Consider the following 16,507-nt stretch of genomic DNA (forward strand, 5'->3'; position numbering starts at 1 on the left):
CAGCTTCAGCATAAGGTCACTGGCTTGAGCACAAAGGTCACTGTCTTGAAGCTTAAGATTGATGGCTTAAGTAAGGGGCCATTGACTTGGCTGCAGTCTCTCTGGTCAAGGCACATATGAGAAAGTAATCAATGAACAACTAAGGTGTCAAAACTATGAGTTAATGCTTCTCATCTCTCATCCTTCTTGTCTGTCTCACAAAAAAAAAAAAAAAAAAAGAACAATAAACATAACATGCAAGATATTCCAGAAGTAATTTTTAGAAGAGCTTCCTAAATATTTTGAACGACAGCATAATTTGAAAATATATCGCTTCCTTTCATTAGTACATTGAAAAAGAGAAAAGCTCTGTTTTTTTTTTTTTCTTAAGCAAAAATCACTGTTCTTTTATAGTCACATTTTTTTTCAATTCATTTTACCTTGTTCCTCATCTGTATGGTACATGTTTGGGGATAACTTTAGTCTATGTAAACACTGCATTAACTGGGGCAATAACAAGGTTTTGGTGTTAAACAGATGCTCAATGGCAATGCCTCAGATCTGTTTTATGAGTCCATTTACTCTAGAACAGTTTTTTTTTCTTTCTAACCTTATGCCTCCACCCATCTTCCACTCTGGTATTAGGTAAGTAGAAAAAAAAAACTAATAGTAAAAAAGATAATGAAAAATTTTATTATCTGAACTGATGGGAAAAGGAAGAGGGCCAGTTAGACAAAAACCTTAATAAAGCAAGGATTAATTTCTGCATTCTCTGGTGGTTTCCATTTCGTCGTTCCCCTTGCTGTCTCTTGCACGATATATTCGTAAATGAAAGAGGGCTACAGATTTAATCACTGTTGTTTGTTTAAAACATAGAGATACAATTCACTGCCACCTCTCTCTCCAATTACATCTCAGGTAAATTACTCTTCTATTTGTATGAATCTATAGTCAGTCACTATGTGGAAGATTCATGTTAAAGAAAAAAAAAATAAGTGACTTTCTCGGTTTTCCAGCTGATAGAATACTAGTTAACACAACCCCTTTTATGTCCCTTTCCCTTGACTATGTTTGGTTAATCTGTAAAAATCAAAGCTTTTCCTAAGACAATGGCCTGCATGGCTCAGAATATTAGCTCCAGGAAGAATTATAGTAGTAATTCTTTGGAATACTCAGCCAAACACAAATCAACAAGTCTTTCTCTAAGTTAGAAGTGTCTTTCTCTAAATGCCCAGGTTAATGTCTAATTGTCTCTACATTGTATAAAAAGGCAAGGTAGTCATGACAACTGGGTGGAAATTTTAGCTAGAATAACGTTTTCTTTTAAAAGAATGAAGCAATTTTAAGCTTTTTAGTGCTATCTGGAATTATAAAAATTGTTTTATATCCCCATTTTTAGATTGCAGGAGGTGATTGATCTTTTCTTAAAAGCTGGCTTACAGATTCCCTGTGTACTATTTTGAAAAAGTAGGGTTTTTTTTTTTCGTTTTCTTTTTACCTTTTTTTTCTTGGTAGCAAAATTCAACACTTGTGAATGAAGCAAATAATTCTGTTCATTAATTCATTAGACCTATAGCACCTGAATATAATGAATATTTTTCTACAACTCATTTGACTGGTATATTGTAAAACTATCCTGCAAATAAATCTCTGGTTACTAAATGCGGAGAAAAAGTATTTTTGCTTTCTTACTTTGTAAGATAGAAAATGAGATGTATATTTTAAAATTTCCATATGAATGCCTGCTAACAAGACATGGAATAGTTCTGATCTTTGGAAAGAAACACACATGCTTCTCTCTTTTTAGTAAAATTTTATTTCTTCCTTTTTTTCAGAAGCTTGCTTTAATTATAGGTTTTTAATAATTGCATAATTATTTCTAGAATGGTGCCTTTGGTCATTGTGTTGGACCATTCTGAATATATAATGGACTGAATACTTTAGATAAGCCAATTGATATGTTTATTATGCTAGTGGTGCTTAGGGACAGCCAAAGAGGAGAAGTTCTTTTCAGAGTAAGTATTTTGGGGGATACTGGTATCAAAGTGAGGAAAATTGCTGTGAAAACTCACCACAAAGTTTGGTACTGCTATATTTATTTTTACTATTTTGAGATCTAGCAGGGAAAGGCACAGTAAATCAGAGTGAAACAGACTTCAAATGATAGATACCAGCATCTGAAACTATACCTGTCACAAAGCCTGTGATCACAGGGCTGGGCATGTGGCTGGGACACTGAATAGCAGAGGATGGAAGGGAGCCTCCATGCAGAATCCAATTTTCCCAGTAGGAAATTGAGGATGGTTCAAATCTCAGTGCAAGTATCAGTATATGGAGGTCCAGAAAAACGCAACAGGGCCATCCCAGCCAATGCAATGGTTGAAAAGGGCAGTAAGATTTCACAGAGAGAAACAAAGTACAAACTTTTCTAGTTTGATTTAAGGATCTGACCAACAAACTGACATTGGAGGGTCATGTTTCTACACTTTGGACAGGAACTAATATGAGTATGCCAGTGTCCATGCTCTAAAAAAACTGAGCTCTGTGGTGCTTTACTTCTACTCAGTTGCTCAAAACCAGAAACCTAGTAACCATCTCTGAAATCCCCATTTTCCTGTTCTTCTACATTCAATCCTTTAGCAAGGCCTGTTTGTTCTATTTCAGATATCTATCTTTAGTCTATCATCATTTCCAACCTACTTCCTTCACTGGCTAGGACTCTTACAGCAGCTTTCCAATCTCACTCTTTCTCCTCGCTCACCCAACCTCCATACAGTAGTCATAATATATTTTTTAAAAAAAACATAAAAAATATAATTCAAGTCATTTATTTCCCTATTTAAATATCTTCAGCAGGTTCCCAATGAATACAAGCCAGACTCCATCATACATTACAAAGCCCTGCATGATCTTTTCCCTTTATAAACCTCCAACGCTGTCCTTCACCACCTCCTCTTTGCTCACTATGCTGATAACCACTCTCTCCCCCTTAGTGTTTTAGGAGCTGGGCTATTGCTGAGCCAGCAGATAGGAGCAAGAAGTCCAGCCTTGCAATAACACTGAACTGCCTAGGTTGGGGATAAGGCAGAGACAGACTCCATTCTGAATGGACTTTTAATTCTTCTCCCCTATTACCTCAGTATAATTGTAATTACTCTGCTGATGCCATAGCAGCAGACAAGCCTATGAAGTGGATTGGACATTAGGGCAAGTGTCTGCATAGTTGGAAATCTGTATATGGGAAAGAAAGCTAAGATACAATGGTTGTAACTGCATGTAGAATCTTGGCAGCACAAGTCACTAACTACTGCAATCAGGAAGGCTCCCTCTCAGGATGAGAAGCTACAAAATGAAGGCTCTGGAGATTCAGGCAAGAAACGCAGTTACACACGGAATCAGAAAACAAGAGTAAACATCTCTGCACCCCACCCTGGGGCTGATGACAAAAATCAGGACCCCCGTCCCTGCAGGCATCATCCCTCTGAAGAAACTTAAGTATATGGCAGAGCAATTAGAAGGAGCGCCTGGAGAGCATTCCAAGTGCCCCCCTCACTACCTTAATCAAAATATTTCCCTTTGACGAGGAGCTCATTTAGAGCTGGTGCCACCTCGATTCTCCAGGGTTAGAGTCGCGCGAGCCTGCCAGCTCGTTGTGCTCCAGTTTCGGTCTCCCGTTCCCTCACTGCCTACACCAGACAGGGCTGTCACTTAGAAGATGAAATATATTTGCAAATTAATTAACTTTGTCCAGCAACTGGAGAATTAGATTTCTGTTATGGGTTCTGTCTAGGTGATGGATTCTCAAGACAGTGAAGGAATTAAATACCACTTCTTTTTTTTCCTTTCACTTTTTCAGCCATAGGATCATATACCTATCATTGTTCCACTCCTTTCATCCATCTTCCACTCATTACCACAGTTCACCTACAAAGCCAGTTGAATTTGCCTTGGTTGATGGCGATTCTTGTGAGGATTTTTAATCTTTGTAAACTCCTTATCAACTCATTACAAAACCTAGAAGCTAATAAACATCAGGTTCAAGAAGAGTAGAAGGCGGCTGTATCAGAACAGCAGTTTGTAAGGGTTTTTTTTTCCTTGACTGGCTCTTTGGTCTGACTTTTAAATGCACAAGGCAGAAGGTTTATAGTATCTAGGCTCTGTGATGTTAGCTCATGAAGGAAACCTCACCATTAAAATTCTTGGCCCTGGCCAGTTGCACAGTGAATAGAGTATTGGCCCAGCATATGGACATCCCGGGTTTGATTCCTGGTCAGGGCACACAAGAGAAGCAACCATCTACTTCTCCTCTCTCTTTCCCTTTTCTCTCCCTCTCCCCTCCCATAGCCAGTAGCTCAGTTGGTCTAGGGTAGCCCCAGGCACTGAGGATAGCTCTGTTGGAGAACATCAGACCTAGGTGCTAAAAATAGCTCTGTAATCCAGCATTGGCCCAAGATATGGTTGCCAGATGGATCTGAGTCAGGGTACACACAGGAGTCTGCCTCACTACCTCTCTTCTCACCTAAAAAAAATATTGGAGAGGGAAAACATATTTCTGGTTCTCTTGTGACCAGTATAATACCACAACTGTATACTAATGTTGAATGTGTTTATTTGTGCTCACACTGGGTTTAAAAAATTTATACAAAATATTATTTTAATGATACTGAAAGTTAAAGTATTAGGGAAGTATTGCCCTAATGAAATATCAGTCTTCTCTCTGTCTCTCTCTCTCAACAAATATCCACTAAATGTACCAAATAATCATGACTAGACTATGTCTATTACCTTAAATTTGTAATAGTTTTTATTTTTGTCATATGAACAAGTAAAATAAAAATAGAACCATGGGGAGATCATATATAAAATGGTGAGTGTGTACAGCTGTGGCTCATTAATGAGCATATAGCACAGTCTGCCAGGCATCCAGGGGAAACAAGAACTGGTAATTAAAATCTTTTGTGTGATTATTTTAATTTTAATTTAATTTGTAAGGGAAGAATGAAAACATTTAAAGAAAGAAAGATTAATGGAATCTAACAACCTACTAAATAGAATTGAATTTGAGTTCCTAAGTGATTAGGCCAGTATCTTTCTATTTTATAAGTCTAGGGCCAACCCAGGTGCCTAAACCACTGTGCACATTCAACAAAAATTTAAACAAAGATAGCAAAGCAGTGCATCTTTGGTTGGAGCCTCAGTGGGTAACAGTTAATATTCTTTATTTTTTCTTCTTATAAAGTGTTTCTCAAACTTAATGGATATTCAGTAGTTGAATCATTGGAGATCAGCTGCTTGGTATTATGTTCATCTATTATTTCAGGAAAATGTTTAAACTAAACAGTACACAGAGGGGTAAAGATGGCGACAGAGTAGGCGGACGTTCTAACTGCCACCTCCCAGGACCAAATTGGATTACAAATTAATTTAAGAACAATTATCTTGAAAATCCAACTTTGGACTAAACTAAGAGGAGTCTATAACCCAGGATCACCAAAGAAGCCACAACAAGACTGGTAGGAAGGGCAGAGATGCATAAAGGGCTGCCCTGCTCCCAGGAGCGAGAGGCAGCTGAGGATCTGGAGGGACTCTCACTGCAGGGGGGCCACCCTGAGAGGTGTGGGTGCTCAACCCCAAGCCCGGAGCCACAGCCTAGAGCCCCAGAGCTTAGAAGAGGTGCCCAGACAGCATCTAGCTGAAAAAACCCAGGTTTCTGTCTGTGAGAAAGAGACAGAATTCTCAGATGCAGGCTCCATCTTAAAGGGCCCGTGCAGAAAACCTTGTTCACAGCCACTTACCTGGGGCTCTGGAGGGGAAGAGCTGAGAGGACTAGAGTTACCTGAGGAGAATATGAAGTTGGTGGCCCACGGAGAGACACTGTAGGGGATGAAAACCAGAACCCCTGTGCTGAGTCATACTCCGATACTGCAGTCCCATCTTTCTTGGGTGGAGGAATCCCCTCTGTGTGGCATCAGCCTGGGGAAAAGCAGCTGCTCCACCCTTGGGAGTCTCTCCTACCTCAGACATGGTGATGGGTCGTTCTGAGACCCAGGAAACATGGGGGCATGTCAGTGACTCAGTTTTCTGGTGTTAAGACCAGAGCTCCCCCCCCACACACACACATACACAGTCTTTTGAGTCTGTGACTGAAGCTTCTACTTCACCAGAGACTCAGTTGAATCTGTCCAGGGAGTGGGCAGACCACACCTCTGGATCTCAGAAGCCACATCCACCAGACTCCTGGGGCCTCACCTTATTGAAGTCTGTGAAAAAACTCTGGACAGATTAATACCTGGGGCACAGGGGCAGAGCCACACCAACCCCTCTTCCTAATTCCTCAATGGCCGCAGGCTCTAGACCAGGGTTGGTCAACCTTTTTATACCTACCGCCCACTTTTGTATCTCTGTTAGTAGTAAAATTTTCTAATTGCCTACCGGTTCCACAGTAATGGTAAATTATAAAGTCGGGAAGTAACTTTACTTTATAAAATTTATAAAGCAGAGTTACAGCAAGTTAAAGCATATAATAATAAGTACTTACCAAATACTTTATGTCAGATTTTTGCTAAGTTTGATAGAATAAATCTTTATAAAACAACTTATTATAGTTAAATCTATTTTTTATTTATACTTTGGTTGCTCTGCTACCACCCACCATGAAAGCTGGAACGTCCACTAGAGGGCGGTAGGGACCAGGTTGACTACCACTGCTCTAGACTGTAGCAGAGGCTTTTTTAGCGGCTGAGCCTAATAAGCAGATAGCAGACAGAGGCTGCAAAAGGCGAGACTCAGGGCCTAACAGAAACAGCCACAAACTCTAAATTGCTTATAGCTCCAAGAAAGTTGCTGAGGGCCAGTCACGGGCAGTGTCTCCCACTGGTCTGTGATGAGCTCCTGCTAGGGAGGCCCAGGGCTGGCACATCCAGGGGCCAGCTGTGGAAAGCATTAGTTTAGGACCTAACAACCCTTGCTAGAGTGGTATCCTAAGGAAAAGCACCTCACACCCAGCCCAGCTGAGGCAAATTCCACTCTCCATGATCAGGACTGGCAAAGCAGCTCATGTGCATTGGATAGGGTGGAGCTTCACAGACAACTGGCCTGGGCACTGGATATTCTGTCCAGCTAGGCTAGATTACACAGGGGGAAGGGAGAGAGGCTTTGAGAATGGAGATTTAACATGTGGGTCCCTGTGAGTTTATTGTTGGATATGGTTAAGGGGCTTAGAAACCTTCAGGAAGGGCATAGTCAGCCCAAGAAGAAGACTTTCTCAGTCTTCCTCCCTAACCAGGGTCTCAACAGCTGAAAGAACTTCTGCAGAGGGGACTGTGGCTGAGGGATGAAGCTCTGGAGTAGGAGCTACATTCCTCATACTGAGCTCCTGAACAAGAGACCCCTGAAGTAGGGGGTCCCACACATGTTGTATCCACAACCTGAGCTGCCCTAACCCATCATGTGTGCAACATGTAGAGGAGTTGGTTGGGTGAGGCCAATCTGAGCACACACTACAGTCTTACTATAGAGACTCTGTGGGAAGACCAGGCAGCTGCAAAAGGAGAAACAGCAGCTGAAAAGTGGAGACAAATATTACAAATTTGGGGCTTTTATGGAGCTGCTGTCATCTTTAAGCAGAAGGATGCTGATCCTTTATACAAAGGTCGACCCCTCCCACAGTACCAAGCACAAAAAATGCAGACACAAACAGAAAAAAATGCAGTAGCTGCAGACAGGTAGCCCACAGAGGGTTACAAACAACAGCTGATGCCAACTCAAGAAGAACTAGAGCCAACACTACTGGTAGTGGGTGACAGCACCAACCCTAGACTCAACTACTTACACAAGCAGCATACCCAGTGGAGGAGTATTGCAGGCACCAGACACCCTGGAGAATAAATACATCCAACAGGACAGACATTGCACTATGGGTAATACACATGATCAAGGTTGACCCTTACAACCAGCCAGCCTGAAGGGATAACTGTATCCATGAAAGGACTAACTGCATATACTACTCACATACAACAAGAGAGAAAATAGTACCCTCAAAAAGCATTCCTAGGACAAGGAAAACAAGTGGCCTGGAGGACAGTACCACCGAGCCCATCTTCTTCATAAAGACCCCACAAAAACTTCAAAGTCAGACAGTGCTACCTAATATAAAGACAAAATGGGCAGACAGAGAAATGAGATCCAAATGAATCAACAAGAGAAATCCTCAGAAAAAGAACTGAATAGGATAAAAGTAACCAAACTACCAGAAGCAGAGTTTAAAACAATATTTTTAGGATGCTCAAGGATCTTAGAGCAACAATGGATGGACATAATGAGCACCTAAATAAAGAGATAGTAAGCATCAAAAAGAACATTGAAATCATAAAAAAGAACCAGTCAGAAATGACAACTACAATATCAGAAATGAAGACTGTACTAGAAGGAATTAACAGCAGGCTGGATGAAGCAAGGATCAAATCAGTTATTTAGAGGACAACATAAACAAAAGCACAGAAGCAGAGCAGCATAAAGAAAAGAGGATAAAAAAGTCTGAGGAAACTGTAAGAGAGCTCTGTGACAACATGAAGAGAAACAATCCACATCATAGGGGTTCCTGAAGGAGAAGAAAACAAACAAGGAATAGAGAATCTGAAGAAATCATAGCTGAAAACTTCCCTAAATTGATTAAGGAAAAGTCAAATAAGTTCAAGAAGCACAGAGCTACCATTAAAGAGGAACCCAAGGAGGCCTACACCAAGACACATCATAATTACAGTGCCAAAGTTAAGAGACAAGGGAAGAATACTAAAAGCTGCAAGAGAAAAGCAGATAATTACCTACAAAGGAGCCCCCGTAAGGATGACACCCAACTTCTCAACAGAAAAACTTGAGGCTAGAGAGGAATGGCAAGAAATATTCAAAGTGATGCAAAGCAAGAACCTACAACCACAACTACTTTATTCAGCAAGAATGTAGTTAAAATTTGAAGAAATAAAAAGCTTCCCAGACAGAAAACAAACAAACAACAAAAAAAAACACTCAAGGAATTTATTACAACCAAACCAATACTGCAAAAAATGTTAAGAAGCCTGCTGTAAATAGAGCAAAGGAAAAAAAGTTGAGAAAAAGGGAATTGTAGATTTAAAGAATAAAATGGCTATAAACAAATACATATCAATAATAATCTTTAATGTGAATGGATTAAATGCTCCAAGAAAAAAACATAGGGTGGATGTGCGGATAAGAAAACAGCACCTGTACTTAAGCTCTTAACAAGAGATCCACCTCAGAACAAAAGATAAACATAGACTGAAAGTGAAGTAATGGAAGAAAGTATTTCACGCAAATGGAAATGAAAAAAAAAAAAAGATGGGGTAGCAATACTTCTTTCTGACAAAATAGACTTTAAAACACAGGCTATAGTAAGGGATAGAGAAAATCACTACATAATGATAAAGGGAGCAATCCAACAGGAGGATATAAGCATTGTAAACATCTATGCTCCTAATAAAGGAGCACCTAAATATATAAAGCAGATATGATGGACATAAAGAGCGAGATCAACAGCAATACTATAATAGTAGGGAATTTTAGTACCCTACTAACATCAATGAATAGATCCTCTAGATAGAAAATTAACAAAAAACCAGCCACCTAACTGACATACTAGATCACCTGGATTTAATAGATATCTTCAGAACCTTTAACCCCAAAGCAGCAGAATATACATTCTTTTCAAGTGCTCATGGTACATTCTCTACAATAGACCACATGTTAGGACACAAAATGAGTCTCAATAAATTTAAGAAGACTGAAATCATATCAAGCAAATCATCTCTGATCACAATGGAATGAAACTAGAAATCAACTACAATAGAAAAACTGAAAAACATTCAAACACTTAGAGCTAAATAGCATGTTATTAACAAATGGGTTAACAGCAAGATCAAAGAAGAAATAAAAAATTTCCTTGAAACAAATGAAAATGAACATACAACAATTCAAAATTTATGGAACTCAGCAAAAGCAGTGCTAAGAGGGAAGTTTATAGCATTACAGGCATACCTTAAGAAGCAAGAAAAACCTCAAATAAACAGCCTAACCCTGCATCAAAAAGTACTCGAAAAAAAAAAAACAACAACAACAAATAAAGGCCAGAGGAAGTAGAAGGAAGGAATAATAAAGACTAAATTGGAAATAAATGACATAAGGGTTAAAAAACAATTCAGAAGATTAATGAAACCAAGAGCTGGTTCTTTGAAAAGGTAAACAAGATTTATGAACCTTTAACCAGACTCAGCAAGAAAAAAGAGAGAGGACTCAAATAAATAAAATTAGAAATGAGGATGGAGAAGTAACAACTGACTTCACAGAAATACAAAGGACTGTAAGAAAATACTATGAAGAACTATATGCCAAAAAATTGGACAACCTAGATGAAATGGACAAATCTCTTGAAACATATACCTTTCAAAATTAATCTGGAAGAATTAGAAAACCTAAACAGACTGATTACAATAAATGAAATTGAAACAGTTATCAAAAACCTCCCAGCAAATAAAAGTCCTAAACTGGATGGCTTCACAGGTGAATTTTACCAAATATTCAAAGAAGAACTAACACTCATCCTTCTCAAGGATATTCAAGAAAATTTTTAAAAATCCATGCTATTTTAAAAAATTCAAGAGGAGGAAAGAATTCCAAGCTTCTTTTATGAGGCAAGCATAATCCTCATTCTAAAACCAGGTAAAAACAATACAAAAAATAAATAAAACTATAGGCCAATATCCCTAATAAACTTAGATGCTAAAATTCTCAACAAAGTATTAGCAAACTGGATCCAGCAATACATGGAAAAAGTCATACATTATGATCAAGTGGGATTTATTCTGGGGAGGCAAGGCTGGTACAATATTCGCAAATCAATCAATGTGATTCATCACATAAACAAAAGGAAGGGTAAATATCACATGATCATATCAATACATGCAGAAGAAGCATTTGATAAAATCTAGCACCCACCCATTTATGATCAAAACTCTCAGCAAAATGGGAATACAGGAAACATAGCACAACATGATAAAGGCCATCTATGACAAACCCACAGCCAACATCATACTCAATGGGCAAAAATTAAAAGCAATACCCTTAAGATCAGGAACAAGGCAGGGGTGCCCCCTTTCATCACTCTTATTCAACATAGTTCTGGAAGTCCTAGCCACAGCAATCAGATAAGAAAAAGATATAAAATGCATCCAAATTGGAAAAGAAGAAATAAAACTATCATTATTTACTGATGACATAATACTGTACATAAAAAATCCTAAAGTCTCTGTCAAAGACCTACTAGATAAATGAATTCAACAAGGTGGCAGGATATAAAATTAATATTCAGAAATCAGTGGTATTTTTATACCAACAATAAACTGTCTTAAAGAGAAATTAAGGAAACAATCTCCTTCCCTATTGCTAGAACAAAAAATAGAGTACCTAAGAGTAAATTTAACCAAGGAGGTAAAAGACTTGTACTCGTAAAATTATAAAACATTGATAAAAAAAATCAAGGAAGATACAAATAAGTGGAAGCATACACCGTGTTCATTGGTCAGAAGAATAAACATCATTAAAATGTCTATATTACCCAAAGCAATCTATAAATTCAATGCAATTCCTATTAAAATACCAATAGTATACTTCAAAGATATAGAACACATATTCCAAAAAATTATATGGAACCAAAAACGAACATGAATAGCCTCAGCAATCTTGAAAATGAAGAATAAAGTGGGAGGTATCACACTTCCTGATATCAAGTTATACTACAAGGCCATTGTGCTCAAAGCAGCTTGGTACTGGCATAAGGACAGGCATACAGATCAATGGAACAGAACAGAGATCCAGAAATAAACCCATGCCTTTATGTTTCATTGATATTTGACAAAAAAGGAAAGAGAATACAGTGGAGTAAAGACAGTCCCTTTAATAAATGGTATTGGGAAAATTGGACAGATACATGCAAAAAAATGAAACTAGACCACCAACTTACATTATTCACAAAAATAAACTCAAAATGGATAAGAGAATTAAATGTAAGTCGTGAAACCATAAACATCTTGAATAAAAACATAGGCAGTAAACTCTCCGATATTTCTCATGGAAATATTTTTGCTGATTTATCTCCATGGGCAAGTGAAATAAAGGAAAGGATTAACAAATGGGACTATATCAAACTGAAAAGCTTTTGCACAGCAAAAGACACCACTGACAAAATAAAAAGACAACCCACACAATGGGAGAACATATTCGCCAATATGTCTGATAAGGGGTTAATAACAAAAATTTATAAAGAACTTCAACAACAGGAAAGTAAACAATCCAATTAAAAAATGAGCTAAAGAACTGAACAGACTCTGCTACAAAGAGGACATACAAATGGCCAACAGGCATATGAAAAAATGTTCAATGTCACTAATCATCAAAGAAATGCAAATTAAAACCACAATGAGATATCACCTCACACCTGTCAGAATGGTGCTCATTAATAAATCAACACACAATAAGTGCTTCTGAGGGTGTGGAGAAAAGGGAACCCTCCTGCACTGCTGGTGGGAATGCAGACTTATGCAGCCACTGTGGAGAACTTTATGGGGTTTCCTCAAAAAATTAAAAATGGAACTGCCTTTTGCCCCAGCTATCCCACTTTTAGGAATATATCCTAAGAATTCCAAATCACTGATTCAAAAGAAGATATGCACCCCCATGTTTATTGCAGCATTGTTACAATAGCCAAGATCTGGAAACAGCCCAGTGTCCATCATTGGATGAGTGGATTAAAAAGCTGTGGTTCATATACACAATGGAATACTATGCAGTCGTATAAAAGAAGGAAATCTTACCTTTTGAGATGGCATGGATGGACTTGGAGATTATTATGCTAAGTGAAATAAGCCAGGCAGAGAAAGAAAAATATCATATGATCTCACTTATATTTGGAATCTAATGAACAAAATGAACTGAGGAACGGAGTAGAGGCAGTGGAGGGGTCACAGGGACTAAAGGGACAACAGTCAGAGGGAAGGGGGATGTGGGGAAGGGATCACAGAAGGTAAAGGGATTAGTGAAATTATATATACATAACACAGAGATATAGTTAAGAAGACAGCAAATCCTAGAGGGAAGGGGGAAGGGAGTTTGGGGGAGGGGGAAAGGGGGTATAAAAAGGGACACAGGGGTGGGGGTGAGAGATAAGGGAGTTACATTCAGTGGGACACTTGAATCCATGTAAACACAGTAAATTAAATTTAATAAAAACTAAAAAAATAAAAATATAAACAGTACTCGGAATTGTTTACCTCTTCGTAATGATTCCCAAAGACAGAAGTAGGTAAATCTTTGAGCCTCTTCTAAACTAAATAAAATGGTGGCATCTCAGAAAAGCAAAGCCCTCAAGTCCCAGAGAACAGTGACTTGAGCTCTGTTTCTCTGTGTGCAGTGTGAAATGCATGGATGGCAGTAGGAGTCACATACTGCTGAAAATGCCCCTCTAGGATGATATGTGACACTCTTATTCAGATGTTAAACATTTACTATACTACTGTCTTTTTTTTTAAGTATTTAATTCTTATGGTACTTTCATTTAGCAAAGGGATATTTTTTCCTCCTGAAAATCTGAGTTGTATTAGCTTTACTTCTGAAAGGTTTTTCGTATGAAATGTATGTATATATTGTTTTGCTGAACATGCCACTCTACCTCAGCATTTCTATAGTGGTAAAGTAGTCTTTGAATTTTACATCACTCTACTAGACCCAAATCTGGGAGAGGGTGCAGATATAATGAGGATAATAACTTGTAAATACACCTGGCAGCATGGTCTCTGCTGGTAAGCAGATTACTCTCCTTGCTCTCCATTTACCGTTACAGTTAAACCTGATGTTTAATGTCCCTGGCAAGTTATACAACTTTCTGCCTGAGCAAAAAGACAGGGACAGATTGTCCATTTTGGCTGATGGACCGTGAAAGGGGAAGGCAAAGTAGGCAAGTTAGAGAAGTGGCTTCTGACCATAATGTATTAGAAAGGTTGAAGAGAAATCTAGAATCAGTAGTTGTTTTGAACCATTTTCCTCTTTTATCGAACTGGAAAGAGAGAAGGTCCTGGTCCAGTTTGGAAAGGGTGGAATGTGTCTAGTGGAGAAAATTGACTAGAAAGACAACCCTGAGATAATGCTCCTGGCAATTCCCTCTTGTATGCAGCATGCAATGGGGCTAGACATTTCTTTGGTTTCTGTTGAATTTCCATAAGCATGTTGAACAGGTGGATACATTATCAGTGGCCCAGGATCAGGATGAAAAAGCAGATGATTAGAACCAGGGTCCAGCAGTCTCTGTCAGCAGGTCACTACCAGAGGCCATGTAGACCAGAGAGTACATCTGTGGCTGTCAGCCTAAAGCCTAGACCAGACAGCCAACCCAGTGCAGCAATGAGCCTTTTATTTATTTATTTATTTATTTATTTATTTATTTATTTATTTATTTATTTATTTATTTTTGTGACAGAGAAATAGACAGACAGGAAAGGAGAGAGATGAGAAGCATCAATTCCTCGTTGCAGCTCCTTGGTTGTTCAGTGATTGCTTTCTCATATGTGCCTTGACTGGGGGGCTACAGCAGAGTGAGTGAACTCTTGCTCAAGTCAGTGACCTTGGGTTCCAGCTGGTGAGCTGTGCTCAAACCAGACATGTCCGCACTCAAGCCAGCAACCTCAGGGTTTTGAAACTGGGTCCTTCATGTCCCAATCCGACACTGTACACACTATACCACCACCTGGTCAGGCTTGAGTCCTATTCTTGACATCCAGACTCCAGTCTAAGATTCTCTTCTACTTCAGGTGTACAAGCTCATTTTAGATTGGTCCTGCCTCTCACCTAGCAGGCTGTACCAGGTTACACAGCTGTGGAAGGTGATGCAAATGTGAATGGCACTATTTATCTAAAAGATACCCGGATATCCAAAATAGACAACAGGATTGGATGACAAAGAGACTGTTAATGGTAAGAAATGCCCCCCCTTCACCCTAACCTCAATCTACCTAGCAATATTACAGCACTTACAGAAAAAGAAATGACATTTCTGATTGCCATATGAGTGTGTAAATTCCAATTCAACACAATGTACTACTATAAAAATACAAACTGTTCTCGTCACTGATACTTCTTCCGTAAGCTCCCCAAAGCAGAATCCTGTTCCCCTTAAGTGTAGAGAGGGCTGTTACCATTTCTTCATCACAACTCAGCAACGCACCAGCTATCACATTACGGTCAGGAAGCAGAGACTCTTCACAGTCTCCCTTCTTCTGGATGACAGGACGATAACAGCCACCGGCACACACTCTATTCAAAATCACAAATGTCCCTCTACCCCCGAGAAAACCAAGTATCTCCTAGGAACCACATCATTTTCTCATATGAGCTGTAATCAAATTTTCCTCCTCCCTTTCGTTTTTCTAGTCTTGAATTTTGTTTCTTCTCTCCTCCCCCAACCCAAAGTATAAACTGTAATGATAGAATTTCATGCTCAGTCAACTTCTTTATAGCCACTTAAGAAGCATCAGTAAGGTTATATACCTGCTCTCGGGAGCACTGCTGCCTGTTTCTTATTACACGTGGGCGGCAGAGGGTAAAGAGTGGTCAAGCATTAAGCAGCGGATCCCCTCCACCCTGGCACTCGCTTTCCGTTAAGCACGAAAAACCCTATCCTCATATACGGATAATAAAAGATGGTGACTCCTGAGCTTCCGTATTGAAGCCTACAGTTTAAAATTCCCGTTTTCATTCATTCACTCACTCATTCATTCTATTTAATTCACAGTCTTGCTTCATTCTTTGATTACCCCCTTGTTCTTTGTTCCCTCCATTATTTTTTCAAGTTCATTGCTTTATTATTTTTTTTATTGATGTATGATTTACAAACTGCAAAATGCTCAGATTTTAAGTATATATACTGCTCACAAAAATTAGGGAATATTTTATCGTTTTATATTCATTTCTGAAATATACCATAATTTTTGTGAGCAGTAAATTAACTTAGACAAATGTATACACACTTGTACAACCCACACGCCTTTCAGAATTTTTATTACCCCAGAAGGCACTATAACTTTATTGTTGTTTTTTTAATACTTATATTTATTTTTTAATTGAATGTATTGGAGCACAGCTTCCAGTGTACAGCTCAATCAAACATCTTAGTTTCAACATGCTGACATTTTGGGCTTAAGTACACCTTTCTCTGTATCTTTCCTTACAAAATCTTTTATATCCAATATACAAGATATCTCTTCAGCGCTGATATTTTGAACATTTAAACATTACCATGTCTCTTCATTTTCTCTGTAATCCTTTAAAATACTATATGCATTAAACCTCACATTCAGATGCATAAACAAGTATGGGTCACAGTCTAGTAGCATTTATCTACAGAAAAATCTAATATCACAAATTCAAATTTGCATTTTGAATTTATATTACCTAGATTACACTCACTTAT

This window comes from Saccopteryx leptura, chromosome 8, assembly GCF_036850995.1.
Source record: "Saccopteryx leptura isolate mSacLep1 chromosome 8, mSacLep1_pri_phased_curated, whole genome shotgun sequence".
NCBI lineage: Eukaryota > Metazoa > Chordata > Mammalia > Chiroptera > Emballonuridae > Saccopteryx > Saccopteryx leptura.